Consider the following 15133-nt stretch of genomic DNA (forward strand, 5'->3'; position numbering starts at 1 on the left):
AAACACTAAAGCCACTGAAAGTTTTTAAGCCCGTTTTATATTATAGGTGGAGCCAGTGCATATGGACAACTTTTCAAAGAAGTTGTGATGGTGGGAGACAGCTCATTAGGTGGAGATGAAGGGATTAACAAGTAATTTTATTCCTATGTTTCTACCCTAAGAAAATGGTGGGGAATATGGCAAGATTTATGCAGAAAAGTGTTCATCACAGAGATATTTATATAGGTGAAAAACTGACTAATACGTAATTGTCCTGCATCAGAAAAAATGGCTAAAATTTTATGATAGATTTATATGGTAGAATACTATAAAATCATTAAAAATATGTTTATAAAGAGTTTTTAATTGAATGAGAAAAATGGTTTGGAAAGAGAGTCCAAAATAAATTCTTACTATGTAAAAATATGCATAGAAAAAAACTAGAAGGAAATGTGCCCAAAATACTAATAGCGGTAACCTCACCATTGAATTCTTTGTTTTTTTCATATTTTCCTTTAATTTCCAATTTTCTTGTAAGTATTTATATGATCACGAAAATGATTTTTTTAAAGATAAACCCAGGGGACACTACCAATTTGGGGATTTTATTTTAAAGAAAAAAAAATTGGCTCTACTTCTATGTCCTGACAACATCTAAAATTTCAAAACTGGCAAACTCTTCTTATTTGAGGAATATTAATATTAAATAAGATGAAATTTTTTATTTAGTGTTATTATAGTTATTCTCTGATATCTTTTTTACTTTTTTTTTTGCAGTCTGCCTAATTCAGAGTTACTGAAGGTGTACACAAATTTTCATTACTATTATTCACACAAACAGTGGCCAGGACTCCTGCAATTATCTCCTTTACAGAAAAAGAAAAACTGGCCTATCAGGCAGCCAATTCTCTGCTGAGCCTCAGATAAAATCCTTCTGAAAGTGACTGAAGGAAACTCAATTTTGTTCCTATTATTTATCAAAATACTGGTTAACATACCAGTTTTTTAAACTAATATAACAAATTAACTCATCTATATACTTGTTTTTTGAAAATTTTATTTAGAGGATTTTTATAAACTTTACATTATTCGTGCATGACACAAGAAACACTTTAAGATGTTTCTCCTGTCCCCTTTATGACCTTATACAGCATTATCAGCTGTCATATTTTCCTCCACAAAGAAAAACAAACTAAAAGTCAATTAATTCCCAAGCACACATGCTAATGCAGAAATACACTGCTTAAAATTTTTTCATTTATATTTGGCTTTGAGAAACAGAGTATAACATTTGATAATGAATTTTTTTTTATCATAACTACACTTAAACCAACATTAAATCAGTGAACAGAGCTTATCCAGAAATAAATCCATGACTGATGGCTTTTTTTCAAAACTTGTTTGTTTTGAGGAATAATTCTGAAGCCATTTGCTGAGCTATGGGGACCCAGAATTGTGGGGGGTGAATGCGCAGTGTTACATGACAGGCCAGAAAAAGACCCCAGGTGTGTCTAAAGCAGTGTTTCCCAAACTACACATTGTGGCCTTTTCGTGGTTTATGAAATCAATTGAGTGGATAACATTTCAATGTAGTGGATAAGATCAGAATTTTTTTAAGAGAAGCATTTTTTTAGAAAAGAATATATATGCATCTCACATAGTACGGGTAAATGTTGGTACAAGAAACCTGAATTTTAAATTTGAGAATTCACATACACCCATATACATGTGTGTGTGTGTATGGGGTTGAAATACAACACTTCTCTCTGACTGTGGGTCTCAAGCAAAAATCTTTAAAAGCAGCAGGCTTAAAGGGTAGATCTATTGAATACGGCTTCTTTGTGCTAAATACCCATTAGGATTCTTGCCAGGTTAGCAATAAGCTAACGGTTCTAATGAATGAAACACTTTAACTTAACCCCAAAGTGGTTAAATGAACGGGCATGTCCTAATAAGCACTTGTTAAGATTATTTTAAAATACATTTATCTGTACGTTATGCTGAGTGGAATAAGCCAGTCACAAAAATGTGAATACTGTATAATTTCACTCATTTGAGGTTCCTACAGGAGTCAAACTCAGAGAGACAGAATGATGGTGACCGGGGGCTGGGGTGGGGGGCGAGGATAGGGGATGGGGAGTTGTTTGATGGGTATAGAACTTCAGTTTTGCAAGATGAAAAGTTCTGGGGATTGGTTGCACAACAATATAAATACACTTAACACGACTAAACTGTAGACTTAAAAATGGTTAAGATGGTAACTTTCATGTTATGTGTATTTCACGATTTAAAATATTTTTTTAATTAAATAGGCACGCGTGCCTAGAAGCCACAGTACTAGACCTCACAGCTTTAGATATTGTGCTATCAGCCTTGGTAAAGTACACAGAAGCTCAATTTCTAACCATCATTGTCCTCTTTATCAAGCTTCTCTCAGGAATCAAGACTTCCTCTTGGGAACAAGATATAAGAACTCCAGATTCCCTGGAGTTCACAGCAAAGGAGCGGCTTCTTCCAACATTCATCCTCTGACGAGTGAGGGGAAGCTGGGTGCAGGCTTGCAGGGGTGGAGCACTGTCCCCCTGTAACTAGGAGACCACTTTCAGAATGTCTAGACAAGAAGAGAGGAAGCCGCCTGGGAGAAAAGGTCTTTGTCCTCAAGTTCACTGAGTAGTTATTAAAGGGTGTGAATGCTCTGAGCCACAGTAGGGGCTCTTTTCTTTGCCTGCCTGCCAAACCGCCCTTGCCCTTTTATCTCCATAAAGCAAGAGTGTCCCTCATCAGTCACCTTATCTAGTAATAAGGAAGTCTAAATTGCCTGAGACGGAGAAATGAGTTACAGGCTTATGAACTGTGACAAAGCACCTTTACTTGCGCAAAGTCAAGTCCAGCTGGGCTTCCTTATTCTCTAAGCTCCCAGCTTTCCTGAGCAGACTGCATAAGTTTAAACCTGCTGTCTGTGAATTACCATCTTCTGGAAAAGCAAAGAAGAAATTATTCTATTATATTATTTTATTTATTGATAAATTCGTTTTTTTAAGCAGTGATATTCCTTCCGAACTGAAAATAGGACAAATCATGCTCACTTATAAATTGATTTTTCCCTCATACATCTGCTATTGAAATAGGAAGGAATAAATAGGTGTGCGGGAAAGAATTATCTGACGAAAAATTGGGATGTAAACACCAGCTGATGAAAGGCACATAAATTAACTCAGAGTCATCAAGTTCTGCCTGAAAGAAAGATGCTACTAAATGTTTCACTGAAGGCTCAAGAGAGTAAAGAAGCTTTAGGAGTCCAGAGCCAGTGAATTCCAGCTTCTCACATTCAGTGCCTTGAGTTAGAAACTATCTAATAGTAGAAAGACAATATTAAGTAAGTCGGAAGGCTTTGGAGTCAACCTGGGTTTGAATCTCAGCCCCATGTCACTTTTACATAACAGAAATAATGACAGGGTTGTGGTGAGGTTTAGAGGAGCTAAAACTTGCAAATTCTTACAAAGTGCTCAGAATATGATCTGGGACACAGCAAGGACTCAATTGTCACAAGGATAAGAAAAGGTACATGGTGAAGGCTGTTGCTTTGTCAAGGTCTGATCCGTTCAGACTTCAGAAACTTGGCTTTTTCCTTGCCATTACCTAAATGTTCTTTCACCTTTTGAAGATTTTCTTCAGTGTCACTCCATGTCTTTGATGAGCTGTTTAACATTTCCTTTCTCTCATTTCAAGGGCAGCACGAGATGGGACAGGGGTGGCAGGCTGCACCTTTGTTTGGTTTGGCCCAGAATATTGGCATAGATAGTGTTTTTATTGTTTTAAATCTGAATATAGCAGCTAACATTTTTAAATCTAGAGATTTTTCCATAAAAATTCAAATACTTGGCTTCCCTTGAAAACTCAAAAGATCTGGCAACACTGCATCCATATCCTGCATCACAGCAAGAATGGAGTAGGGTAGGACCTCTCCTGCACAGTCAATGCCAGGCCAACTGTACTCATTTATAATGCCTACCTAGTCCCATGTGTACAAGGGCAAAAGGATGACACGCTTTAGAGACAAACAGACCCTTGTTTATTTTCTGACTCCATCCATTTACTATGAGAAACAGGCAGGTTACGAGGTCTCTCTGCGTCAGAGTTTGTGCATGTGAAAATGAGACCAAGCCCCCATTCACAACGTAGCACTAGTATTTACACAAGAGCATGTGAAAATACCTAATCCAGTGGCTGTATACAGTGGGCACTCAATAAACGGTCACTTTCTTCCTTCTTATCAATTATGGTGATGCATTTGCCAGTTTTGCACCAATCCCGATTAGTCTCCTTCACCTTCTCACCAATGGGTTGCACCTAGCACATCAGACACACCCACATTCCAAAGTGTAACTAAAATGTGCTTAAAGAATCAAACTGGAATGATCAAGCCCCTAGATCTAACCATCAGTTTACAGTTTAATGACATCATAGGGATCGGATCGGCAAATCCAATCTATGAGAAACTCTCTAGGACAAATCTGATTTCTTCAACAACTACATCAAAAACTGCAAGAAAAAAAATTAAGAGATAAAGTTACTTAAGAGATATATCAGTCAACTGCAATGAATGGAACTTATTCAGATACTGATTTAAAAAACTGCACAAAAATTTTATTAGATAATTGGGAAAGTGTGAACATCAACTGGCTATTTGATATTAAGGAATTACTGTTAATTTCTTAGCTATGATGATGTTGTGGTTATGTCTAGGGGAAAAGCCCATATATTTAGAGATGCTCACTGAAATATTCCCATAGGAGAGGATATAATGAAAGTAATCCAGGGCAAGGAGAAAGGGTAGGAATTCAGATGAGACAAGATTGGCAATATAATAAAAATAGCTGAGTACACAGTATTTTACTGTACTATTCTCTCTACTTTTGTGCATGCTCGAAATTTTCTATAATAAATAATTTTTAAAAAGGAAAGCATGTGATATTTAAAATCCTTTTAAGGTTACAAATAGCACTGGACTTATATAATACAGAGAATGTTTTCTTGGCGTTACTACATATAAGTAACTTATTTGGGTCCCAGATACCTCCCTGAAGAAGGATAAGTGGGGCAGGAAGGATGGGGAGCGGTTTTACTTTGGCTTGGTATGTTAGTGCCTGGGAGACTGAGGCGAGCCCTGGTTACCTGGTTACCTGGTTACCTGGTTACCTGGTTACTTCTGCCTTGCCTAATCTCTTCTGGAGTTTTAAAATGCATGCTCTGCTCCTCCCATTTTGAGCCCAGCGAGGGCAGGGACTCTTTCTGTAAATCCTTACTTCCCTGGCACCTAGCATACAGACTGGCACATAATAAGACCACAATAAATGTTTGTTGGGCAAATGAAGGGGAAAAGGGTATCTACATTTCAACTTCAATAGGGGAAAAATCAGGAAAATCTGATTTTGATGAGGAGCTCCCGTGCTGTGGTTCAATCCATGGTATTCCCATTTGACCACGCATCAAAATGGTCTATAGGGAGCTTGTTAAAATGCCAGATTCCTAGACTCACCTCTTTGGAGACTCTGATTCAGTAAGTCTGAACCGAGATCCCATTATAGATATTTTTAGCAAATGCCCAGGTGCTTCTGATGCAGCCAATTCAGACTGGTGTGCAATATTCCCCAGGATAAGTTGTTTAATCTCTTTGCTTCTGAAAGTATTATTCATTTTTTCTGCCTGGCTCTTTTTTTGACTGTGGAAACTTCCAACCCATACGCAAGAGAAGAGTATAATAAACCCCTTATGGCATCCACCAGCTCCAAGTGCCATCAACATTCTGCCATCTTGCATCTCAATTTTATTTTTGAGGAAACGATTTCCTTTTAACTGCATGTTGCTGGATTCAGCAATAGCATTGGCATCAATACTCTATGCTTTCAAGATGAAAGTGGGTGAAACCCGTCCTTGATTAACTTGAGAAAGCAGGATATTTTCCCCCAGTATGACAAATAGGGGTGTAGGAGGCTATGTTCTTCTCAGCCTCTAGCTTTAAAACTGGAAAATCAGACTACATGATAATCAGGAAGATTAGGCTTATTAATTGTTATTTAAATGTTTTGCTTTTTTTATTACTCTAAAGAAATAATCTCATCCAACTTTTTAAAAATGCCCTTTTCCAAAAAAGTGTTCTTCATTTAACATCAATGCAAGGTAAATCCTTTGGTGACTATTGGGAATCTTCTGTCTGCCTTGAACAGAAGGTAAGCATGCGCGCCAGAAAAAAGAAGAGTTAAGTATCATTTCAAGTATCTGAATGTTCCTAAATCCATAAGACTACTAAGAAATATCCTTTGGACACTTTTTTATTAATTATGGAAATGCTCATAAACTTTTGTTATTTTGTTTCAAAAATACTGCAATTCAGATGATCAGCAAGAGGAAATAAAACAGTGTCTATTTAAAAATTGTAAAACAAAAATTCCAGGTCATTAACTTTACTCTGCATATCTCTTTTGCAAGAACTCTTTTAAGGATTTTAAAGTGAGGGGAACTCTGCAACTATATAATCAGCTATGTATAAATATACAACTGCATATGTAGCTATGTACAACTATTCAACTATGTATAGAGCTATAAACAACTATCCAACCATATATACAGCTTTAAAAAGCTATTCAAGTATATATACAGATATATATAACAATTCAACTGTGTATACAGCTACATACAACTATTCAACTGTATATGCAACTATGTACAACTATTCAACTATATAAACAATAGTCAACTATTCAACTACATATATAGCTATATACAATTATTCATATAGATAGAGAGAGATATACACAACTATAAAAAATATATGGTGAAAGAAAGAGGAGAGATGAGTTGAATGGCATCCATGTCTCATGGATGCAACAATTTTTTTAATGCAGAGAAGAGTAGACAAACAGCGTAAGCAGGATTCATCTTTTACTCACGCTAATCAAATTAGAAAAATACAGTCAGGAAGTTGATTGTAAGGAAGCTGTTTTCCAATACATGGCAGGATGGAAGACAGTTTTCCATCTTTCATAGCAATATAAAAAAAAAAAGGAGGGAAATGACTTGGTGTCATATTAATAACATTCCTTAGGCCTGTACAGTCAGGATTCTCTCTCTAAGCTCTTCTATTATGGCTTTTTAAGAGAGTCGGGTAGAATTCTGGTTGCAGTCCCTCCACTTACTATAAAATGTGGTCGTGCTGTCTACCTGCATTGTATATGCAGAGTATCTGAGACAGAGAAACATTCAAAAGGAGTTTGTTCCCTTAATGTTTTCTTAAAGATCAGGGTTCTGAGCATGTCATGATAACGGAGATAAAGAAAGAAGAAATGTGTGACATAAGCAGGGACAGGGTTAGCTGCCAAAAGCATTCTCTGTGGGGAAGATCTGAGAGCTACTGAGCAAGCTGCATCGAAGGTCCTCTCATTTCCTTCTGTTCTCATTTTTGACATCGCCACCGTTGTGTCCACTAACCTGGCAAGGCTGCTTTGAATCACGGCCTTCTTATGCCCACCATCTGTTTTACTCTCCCATCTAAATATGGCATTGTCTTTTCTGACCTTTTCCCATTTATGTGATTTGATATGTACCTGTTAACTCTGTAAACTGGGATTTTTAAAAATCTTCCCACTAGGATTTTAAAAAATCTTCCCATTCTTAAAGTGGTGGTTTATACTCTGTCCCTGTAAAAAATTAGCTAAACGTTAATTTCCTACAGACAAAATCAAGGAATAAGATTTAAATCTTGCTAATAACCAGAGGGTTACTTTATAGCTAGCAAAATGGACTTAGAAACGACTTCGTAAATGTCGATTTATACTAGAGCATTTGCTGTGTTTTACCATTAGGAAGGGTATGTATCCCATTTTATTATCAAAAGGAACCTTTATACATATATATGTTAACATATGTATATGACTACATTAGGGTATATATGCATATGCATATATATGTGTGTACATATAATTTATGTAAATATAAGTATATAATATAGATAGATTGATAGATAGGAAGGGAGGGGCCTGGATGAATATCTAACTGAGTGTTGGGAGTGGGAGTAAGGGTGGGAGAGAGCACTAGAAACTTTAAATTGTACTTTGTCTAGTTATGTCAATTTAAATTTTTTTTGTAGCAAGCTCACACTATTGGTCTTTTAATTATTTTTTAAGTCAATTACTTTAGTGCTTAACAAGGACATTTTAAGACATTTCGTTTAATTCTTTCAGGTTACTAGGGCACTGCCAAGTGCAATTTTAAAATACACAAAGGTTTTTCTTTGCGAGAAGCGAAAAATATTCAGAAGAGCCATTGATAGTTACATTATTTGAATTAGGATTTTTAAGAAGTCAGATGAATTTCCAACATGTATTTTGAACCCCTACCACCTACAAGCACTTTAAAGGTTCAACCCAAGGGGAAATGGATCTAAGAAGACGTTTTCAAGGTCTTTATCATCTAAAATAAGAGGTGCTCACATACATAACCGAGAGAGGAGAGCAGTAAATCCAACTTAAAACAATGATCAAAAATGCTTATAGGAGCTTTCAAGAAGGTCTATCTCACCATAGGGGAGTAGATTAAGCACTGGGTGACTTAAGTTAAATGTATAACCATTAAGAACAGAAGAAGAGAATGTTAACCATCTCCAATCCAGCTCCTCTCTCTGCTTGAGACTCAATCTGGGAGGCCACCAGCTCCCTCCCCATCCGGTCCCACTGACCGAGTGACCTGACATCCCATCCAGTTCAGTTCTCCGCCATCCCACACTAGGTCGATGCTGCTAAGAGCTTCTGAGGGAGGGAGGACAGGTGGATGTGATCGATGCCTACATCACTTCTTGCTTTCTTGGATCTCAGGTAGCCCACTGTGGTCTTAGACATCCCGTCTACTGACATCTCTAAGAGCTGCTGAGAAGAATGTTCCACATAAAGCCCAGACTGAGGTAGGTATGAGAGTGAGGGTAAGAAGAGATGCACAGAATGATGGAGCAGGATGTGCCTGCTACCTGGTACAGGGCAGGTACAGACTGCTAGAGGGCTGTGGCCGATCTACCTCGGGGACAGTGAGTACAGATCCTAACCACCCCAATAACTCTTTCTATATTTCCTAGTTCTTCCATACATTTGTTTCCCAAGCCGAACTTTTTAAAAATTTGGCGAAATGTATTCAGAGTCTCTCATAGGCCTGTGATCACAATTACACTGGCTTTATAAATTCATTTGACAGGGATACCTAAAAATAATCGAAATCACAAAATCTAATATTTTATGTTAGAATATTAAGCATTCACTGTGTGTTTAATAACATACTAAGCAATACATATATGTAGCATATATAAATAACGTGTAAAATAATTTAATCCTCATGATAACTACGTCACACAAGTATTATTATCCCCATTTTAAAGATGATAAAATTGAGGTAAAGAGTGGTTAAGTCTTGCCCAGGGTCATATAACAAGAAAGTGGTGGAGTAGGCACCTAGACTCCAAAATGCCCCTACCCACCAGGCTGCCCTCACTCCATCCTCCCAACCACGGGCAGGGCTGGTCTCGGGCTTTTTCTAAGCCCATCACTGGAGTTCTCTAGTTTTCTGTCCACTTTCCAATAAGTCCAAATCCTCAATGAAGAGAACTGTAGGGCTTCACTGGGGACACAGAAGATATGACGGGCAGGGAAATATTCCTGTTCTTTGCTGGGAAGATCCAATGCTATACAGACATGTCAGTCTTTGCTACATTAACCCATGGAGTCGCCAGGCAGCAATCGATTTGGGACATAATCTGACAAAAATGATCCTGAAGTTCATCTGGAAAGAAAGGATATGTGGGATTCATCAAGAAGTTTCAGAAATGAAAACTAATGAGGGAAGTTTTAAGCCCTGCTAGGCATTATAAAGGATATTATAAAGTTTCAATAATTAAATCAGTTTGATACTGATATCAGAATAGACAGAGTAAAGACTTCTAAAATATACCCATATAATGTAGGAAATTAGAATATGGGAAAGGCTAAATTTGAAACCAAGGTGAAAAGATGTATTAAACCATAAACAGCACTGGGATAATTAACTATTTGGGATGGAAAAAGGAGGGAAGAAATCTGTCTAGACCCCCACATCATTCCTAATCCAAAAAAACATATTATTATTATTATTCAAAAATTTTAATGTTTAAAGCATTTATATTGTAAGAACCAGAGAAAGGCCCATCCGTCTGTTGCTGTTGTCCCCACATGCACGAGTGCGGAAGCGGAAGTCACCTCCGTGTGTAGCGTTGTGATAACATCAGTTCTGACAACCCTTTGTGTTTTTTAACATGCCATATCCCATCCCATGGCGGTGGACAGCTCTTATTCACCCCATCTTAAAAAGAGGTTGATAAGTGCCTTTATGAGTGACTCGCTCAAGGTCACACCCCTAAGTAGAGGCAGAACCGGTGTTGGGACTAAGGTCCCCTGACTTGCAGCCTGGGAACCTCTCTTTGTATGAGATGCATTCACCTTATTTTGATGTGTTAGGTACGTCTGTGACACCAGACACATCGGAATGTGGAAGGTGCTTTCCAGTGTGGCGGGCAGCGTGTCCGTGCGGCCCTTCCGCCACTCGCTACGATCCCGCCACCGCAACCCCTGCCAAGCCCTGGAGTACCACACTCTGCTTTCTCTGCTTCACACAGGCTTAGAACCCAGCAGTCTCTGCCCACGACAAACCCACGCTCTCCACCTACGAAGTGTCCCTGAGCTCTCTCACGCCTTATAGTCCTTCTCCATCCATCCCATGTCCCCTCCAGTTTCTTTTCAAGTGTCTCTCTCCTAACATATGCAGTTCCATGAACAGAATCACAGACCTCAACCAACCTAGACCTAGACCACTACAGTCCAACAGAAACATAACCGAAGACAGACGCGAATCACATGTGTAATTTTATGTTCTCTAGTAGCTACATCCAAAAAAGTAAAGAGAAACTAGGGAAACTATCTTCCATAATATATTAAATTTAAACCCAATATAGCCAAACTATTACTTCAACGTATAATCAATATAAAAATTATTAATGAGATATTTTAAATTCTTTTTTAATATAAATTGGGACTAGCCACATTTCAGGTGCTCTATAGCCACATGTGGCTAGTGCTAGTGGCTACTGAATTGGACAGCACTGACCTAGGCTCTCACTCCAGCGAAGATAGTCCCAAACTTTCATGACTCATTATTTCTGGATAAAGGGATCATGGGTGATTTTTAAACAAATAACTTTGGCTTATCTATATTTTTATTGGTCTCTAAAAAAACACAAATTGCACGTGTGTATGTATTTTTAAAACTTGTGATTTTAAATCTCTTTGGCATAGCAGGGGAATTTAAATGAATTAATCTTCACATTCGTGCTCTAGTGCAAATTATTTTTTTAATGGCACATGTAGCATCAGCATCTGCCTTCACTTCAACGTATCTAGCCATAACTGGCTCCTATATGCTTCACCATAGCTAATTATTCCCCCTGCGGCCTGCAACCCACCTACCTTCTCCTGTAGATCACCGGATTGAAGTTACAGAATGCCCAGAAGAAATATTTTCCATATCCTCACCACTTCTGTACAAATACTAATCCAGGCACAATTTCTAGTTTCACTTTAGTAGATCTGGAGTCACTAGTATATGACTTGGAGAACTCAAATTCAACTGATAGAAAAGGCTTGTCTTCAGTGCTGCTTCAGACTTATTTTTCAATGGCTTATTATTTACTTAAAGTTAAATAGATTCAAAAGCTATTATATATCCCACTTTGGTTTCTTTAAAAAAAAAAAAAGGGCCTATTGGTTCTCCACAAGCATCAGCGACTAATTTTTGATCAGAGAATGCGCTTCTCACCTCAAAGACTATGATTCAAATGTTTTTGGTGCTTAAAAATTGAAGCAGTTCTGTCACTGGAAAATGTGAACAGGAGGTACACACAGCTTAAAAAGTTAACTGGACTTGAATTAAACTAAAGTAAGGTCGTTTACTTTAAATACCTGTATATTTTTAAATTCATGTTACAGATTGGTTTCTCATCGCTCTGTGCCACCCTACTCATGACAGGCTTGTCCTTTCTCCCAGGCTTTAAAATATGGCATGTGGACCTCTGAACTGGAGAGTTACAAGACCTGGATTTCAGTCCTCACTTGCCAGTTGCCAACCAGCTATATGACCTTGAATGTGGTCCATGCGCCCTGCTGGTTTTGGCCTCCTAGGCTGTGTAAAGGGGGCTGACAACAGACTGCTCTCCCGGGCAGCTTCCAGCATTAGCATTCGTGACCTTTGTGCTAATCTTCCTCTATTCCATTATCCCCAAAACACTTGCCTCCTCACGCATCTTCCCCTTCCTAAATGAGAAGATGGCTGGCAGCACAGCAGTGAAAAGGGGAAGAAAGGCTGTTAAAAAAAAAAGAAGAAGAAGAAGAAAGAAATCCTAAAATGAGTCACCTCTCAAGAATTTGCCATTGTCTGGTGCCTGGATGCTTGCTCATGGTGTTAAATCAGTTCTCGCAGTAGAACTTGCTCTAAGAATCTGGTATTTGTTATGTGTTCTGCTTTTGGATGAGGTTTACACTTGACACCCATCTCTTTTAAGAGCCACTTGTAGGTACAAAACAACACTGAAGTTATGCATCAGACAGACATCAGCAGCCACATAAATCCGCTGTAGCGGAGCAGGGAGAAAATCAGATCAGAATCACAGAGAGTTTTAATTAGATTTTTGCACCAGCTTTCGATAAGTTAGCGAAAATAATTACAGCTCCCCAAACTTCCCACTTAACCTCCCCAACGGCCCTACAGCACCCTAAAATCTAGCCTGCTGCAAGAATTATTCCCTGTCCCTTAGGGCTGGCTGCAGCAACAACACCCAAGAGAGCCCTCCCTCCCACAGATTCCTTCACCATCGCCTGAGTCAGGGGGCAGCCAATGTTAGCTGTGGTCTGCTCTGCTTCCGCCCGGCCTGAATTTTTTTCATGCTGCCATTTTGAATTAACATAGGTTTTCTCTGCAACTGATGTACGCACGATCTGGTCAGGCTTGGAACACAGTAGGTGCACACACACACGGAAAGCTTGCCACAACCTAAACCAAGACACCTGCAAGCCAGAATTAAGCAGCAAATCCAGAAATCCCATATTAACAGAACCCTGACTCATTTTTGAGTCACGGCAAATGACAGATTCCACTTGCGTTTGGTGGACATTTTTAACCCCTGAATCCGAGTTCTCGACCATTCCCTGAAGTTCAAGCGTCCCTCCTGTTTTGCAGACCACACTCATCTCAGACCTCACGAAGGATGCTGCCAAATAATGGGCGTCGCGACAGACGAGAGAACCCAAGACGCAAAGGCAAACTTAAGTGGATAATCGTCTCAGAAACGCACGACAGCCTTTTACCAATAGGGGCTCCGGCGCCATCGCATTAACCTGCCCCGACACCCCCAACCCCAAGAACCGCTCCGGGTGTGGCTTGATGGGAAGTTGTGTCAAGTCCTGAGGCCCGCAGGGACAAGAGCAACAGCCCGCGCCTTCGCCCTTAGGGAGAGGGCCGTCCCCCCGGACGAGGGGACAGAGTCGGGCCACCGGAGCGGCCCCGCCAGGCAGCCATGTTCGCTCCAGCCCACCCGCGCGGCAGGTGCGTTACCTGCCCAGAAGATGCCAGGCCCGCTGCGCCCCAGCGAGCTCCGAACCCCGGGAGAGACCCGAGAGTGGCGAGGGTGGGGGTCGCACAGGCACACACCGCAGCGGGCGGCCGCTCAGATATCGGGAACAGGAAACGGGAAGAGCATCCTGGGGGGTTATGAGAGTTAAAGGATGGTGGGGTGGGGGAGGATGAGGTTGAGGTGCGGAGAGCGGGGACAGGTTCGGACCAGCTGCAGTGCCCGCGCCCTGGGGTGGGGCGTCCCTCTCCTGCGCCCCCGCAGCCCACAAGCCGAGGCACCCGCAACTCCCCTTCTCCCCCAGAGCCCCGAGGCCGCCCCGGCCAGCACCCGCCGGGACTGGTCTCGGGGTAGCGCTACGCGTGGGTTCGGAGGGACGCCGGGAGGTGACGAGGCGCTGGGGACGGCGATGGCGACTGGGGGTAAAACCTGCGGGGAGAAGCGGCTGCAGACGCCCTGCGCTCCGGGTCGTGCCGCCGAGGCTCACCTGCGGGGCGGCGGGCTCCGGGCTCGGCTCTGCGGTGCTGAGGCTGCGGCCGCCGAGGGTGCGGATGCTGCCGCGGCCGCGATCACTGCGGCGACGTCCGGAGCTGCAGCTGCAGCTGCAGTGGCGGAGGCGGCCGTCGGGCGCTTCCCCCTCCTCAGACTCTTGGCGCTCTGCCCGCCGCCCCCCGGCTAACAGCTGGCCCTGCTCACGTGACCGCAAGGTCCACCCCCTCCTGCTTCCACCCGGGGCCGCGAGGCCGCGCAGCCGGAGCCACGTCTCGGCCGCCGAGGCTGCAGCGCCGCGCTCGGCCTGGTGGGGGAGGGCGCCTAACAGCCGGAGGAGCGGCCGAGAGGGCAGACCTAGCGACAGAAAGTGGCTCTTTGCTCAATTTTTATTTCTTGGTCGCCTCCGGGGTTGCAGCTCTCTCTAAAGGGAAAATCCTGCTTAGGGAGTCGGGACCCGGTTCCTCTGGGCGCTTCTCCCGGACTCTGCTGTTTGGTTGCTACGTGCGGGCTTTGGTGCCTAAGCGAGAGCTCCCCGTGGAGGACCGTGTCCTGCACTCTGTTGACTCACATGTCCAAGCCAATTCCCTGGTATTAAAGGTGCCATCCTGTGTCATGTGGATATGTCAGACCCTATGCCGGGCACCTGGCCGATGAGGCCCAAAGAAATTAACTAACTCTCTTAAGGTCACACAGCAAGTAGCAAAGCCAAGATTCCATACCCGCGTTATTAACGCCGACAGGTGACAGAGGGTGTGTGTGTGTGTGTGAATGTTGGCGTCAGGGTCATTGGTCAGGACATGATCCATCTGTTAAGGAAACATAGACTCTACCTTTTACGAATTAATAAAAAAATAAAAAAATAAAAAGCCTATCCTGTAAAGAGAAAGTTCACAGGAAAACAAATACAAATACAATACTACCAGGCGTTTAAAAAGATGTTAAAACTCACCTAACTGCAAATCAGATACA

The 15133-nt window shown here is 41.4% G+C and overlaps 1 protein-coding gene across 4 annotated transcripts in view; it reads right to left on the bottom strand.

The window, feature by feature from the left end:
• SCRN1 (secernin 1) overlaps positions 1 to 14388 on the bottom strand; it is a 58719-nt gene extending 44331 nt beyond the window's left edge. For 3 of the 4 annotated variants that reach the window (XM_006912033.3, XM_025046838.1, XM_015589487.2), the window contains exon 1: positions 14160 to 14388. The gene's annotated coding sequence lies outside the window, so the exon portion shown is untranslated. Of the gene's footprint in view, positions 1 to 13656; positions 13679 to 14159 lie in introns of those variants that run through there. The other variant, XM_015589489.2, reaches the window with a different exon arrangement.
• Positions 14389 to 15133: the final 745 nt, after the last annotated feature.

The sequence above is a fragment of the Pteropus alecto genome, unplaced genomic scaffold (genome assembly GCF_000325575.1).
Source record: "Pteropus alecto unplaced genomic scaffold, ASM32557v1 scaffold21, whole genome shotgun sequence".
Taxonomy (NCBI): Eukaryota; Metazoa; Chordata; class Mammalia; order Chiroptera; family Pteropodidae; genus Pteropus; species Pteropus alecto.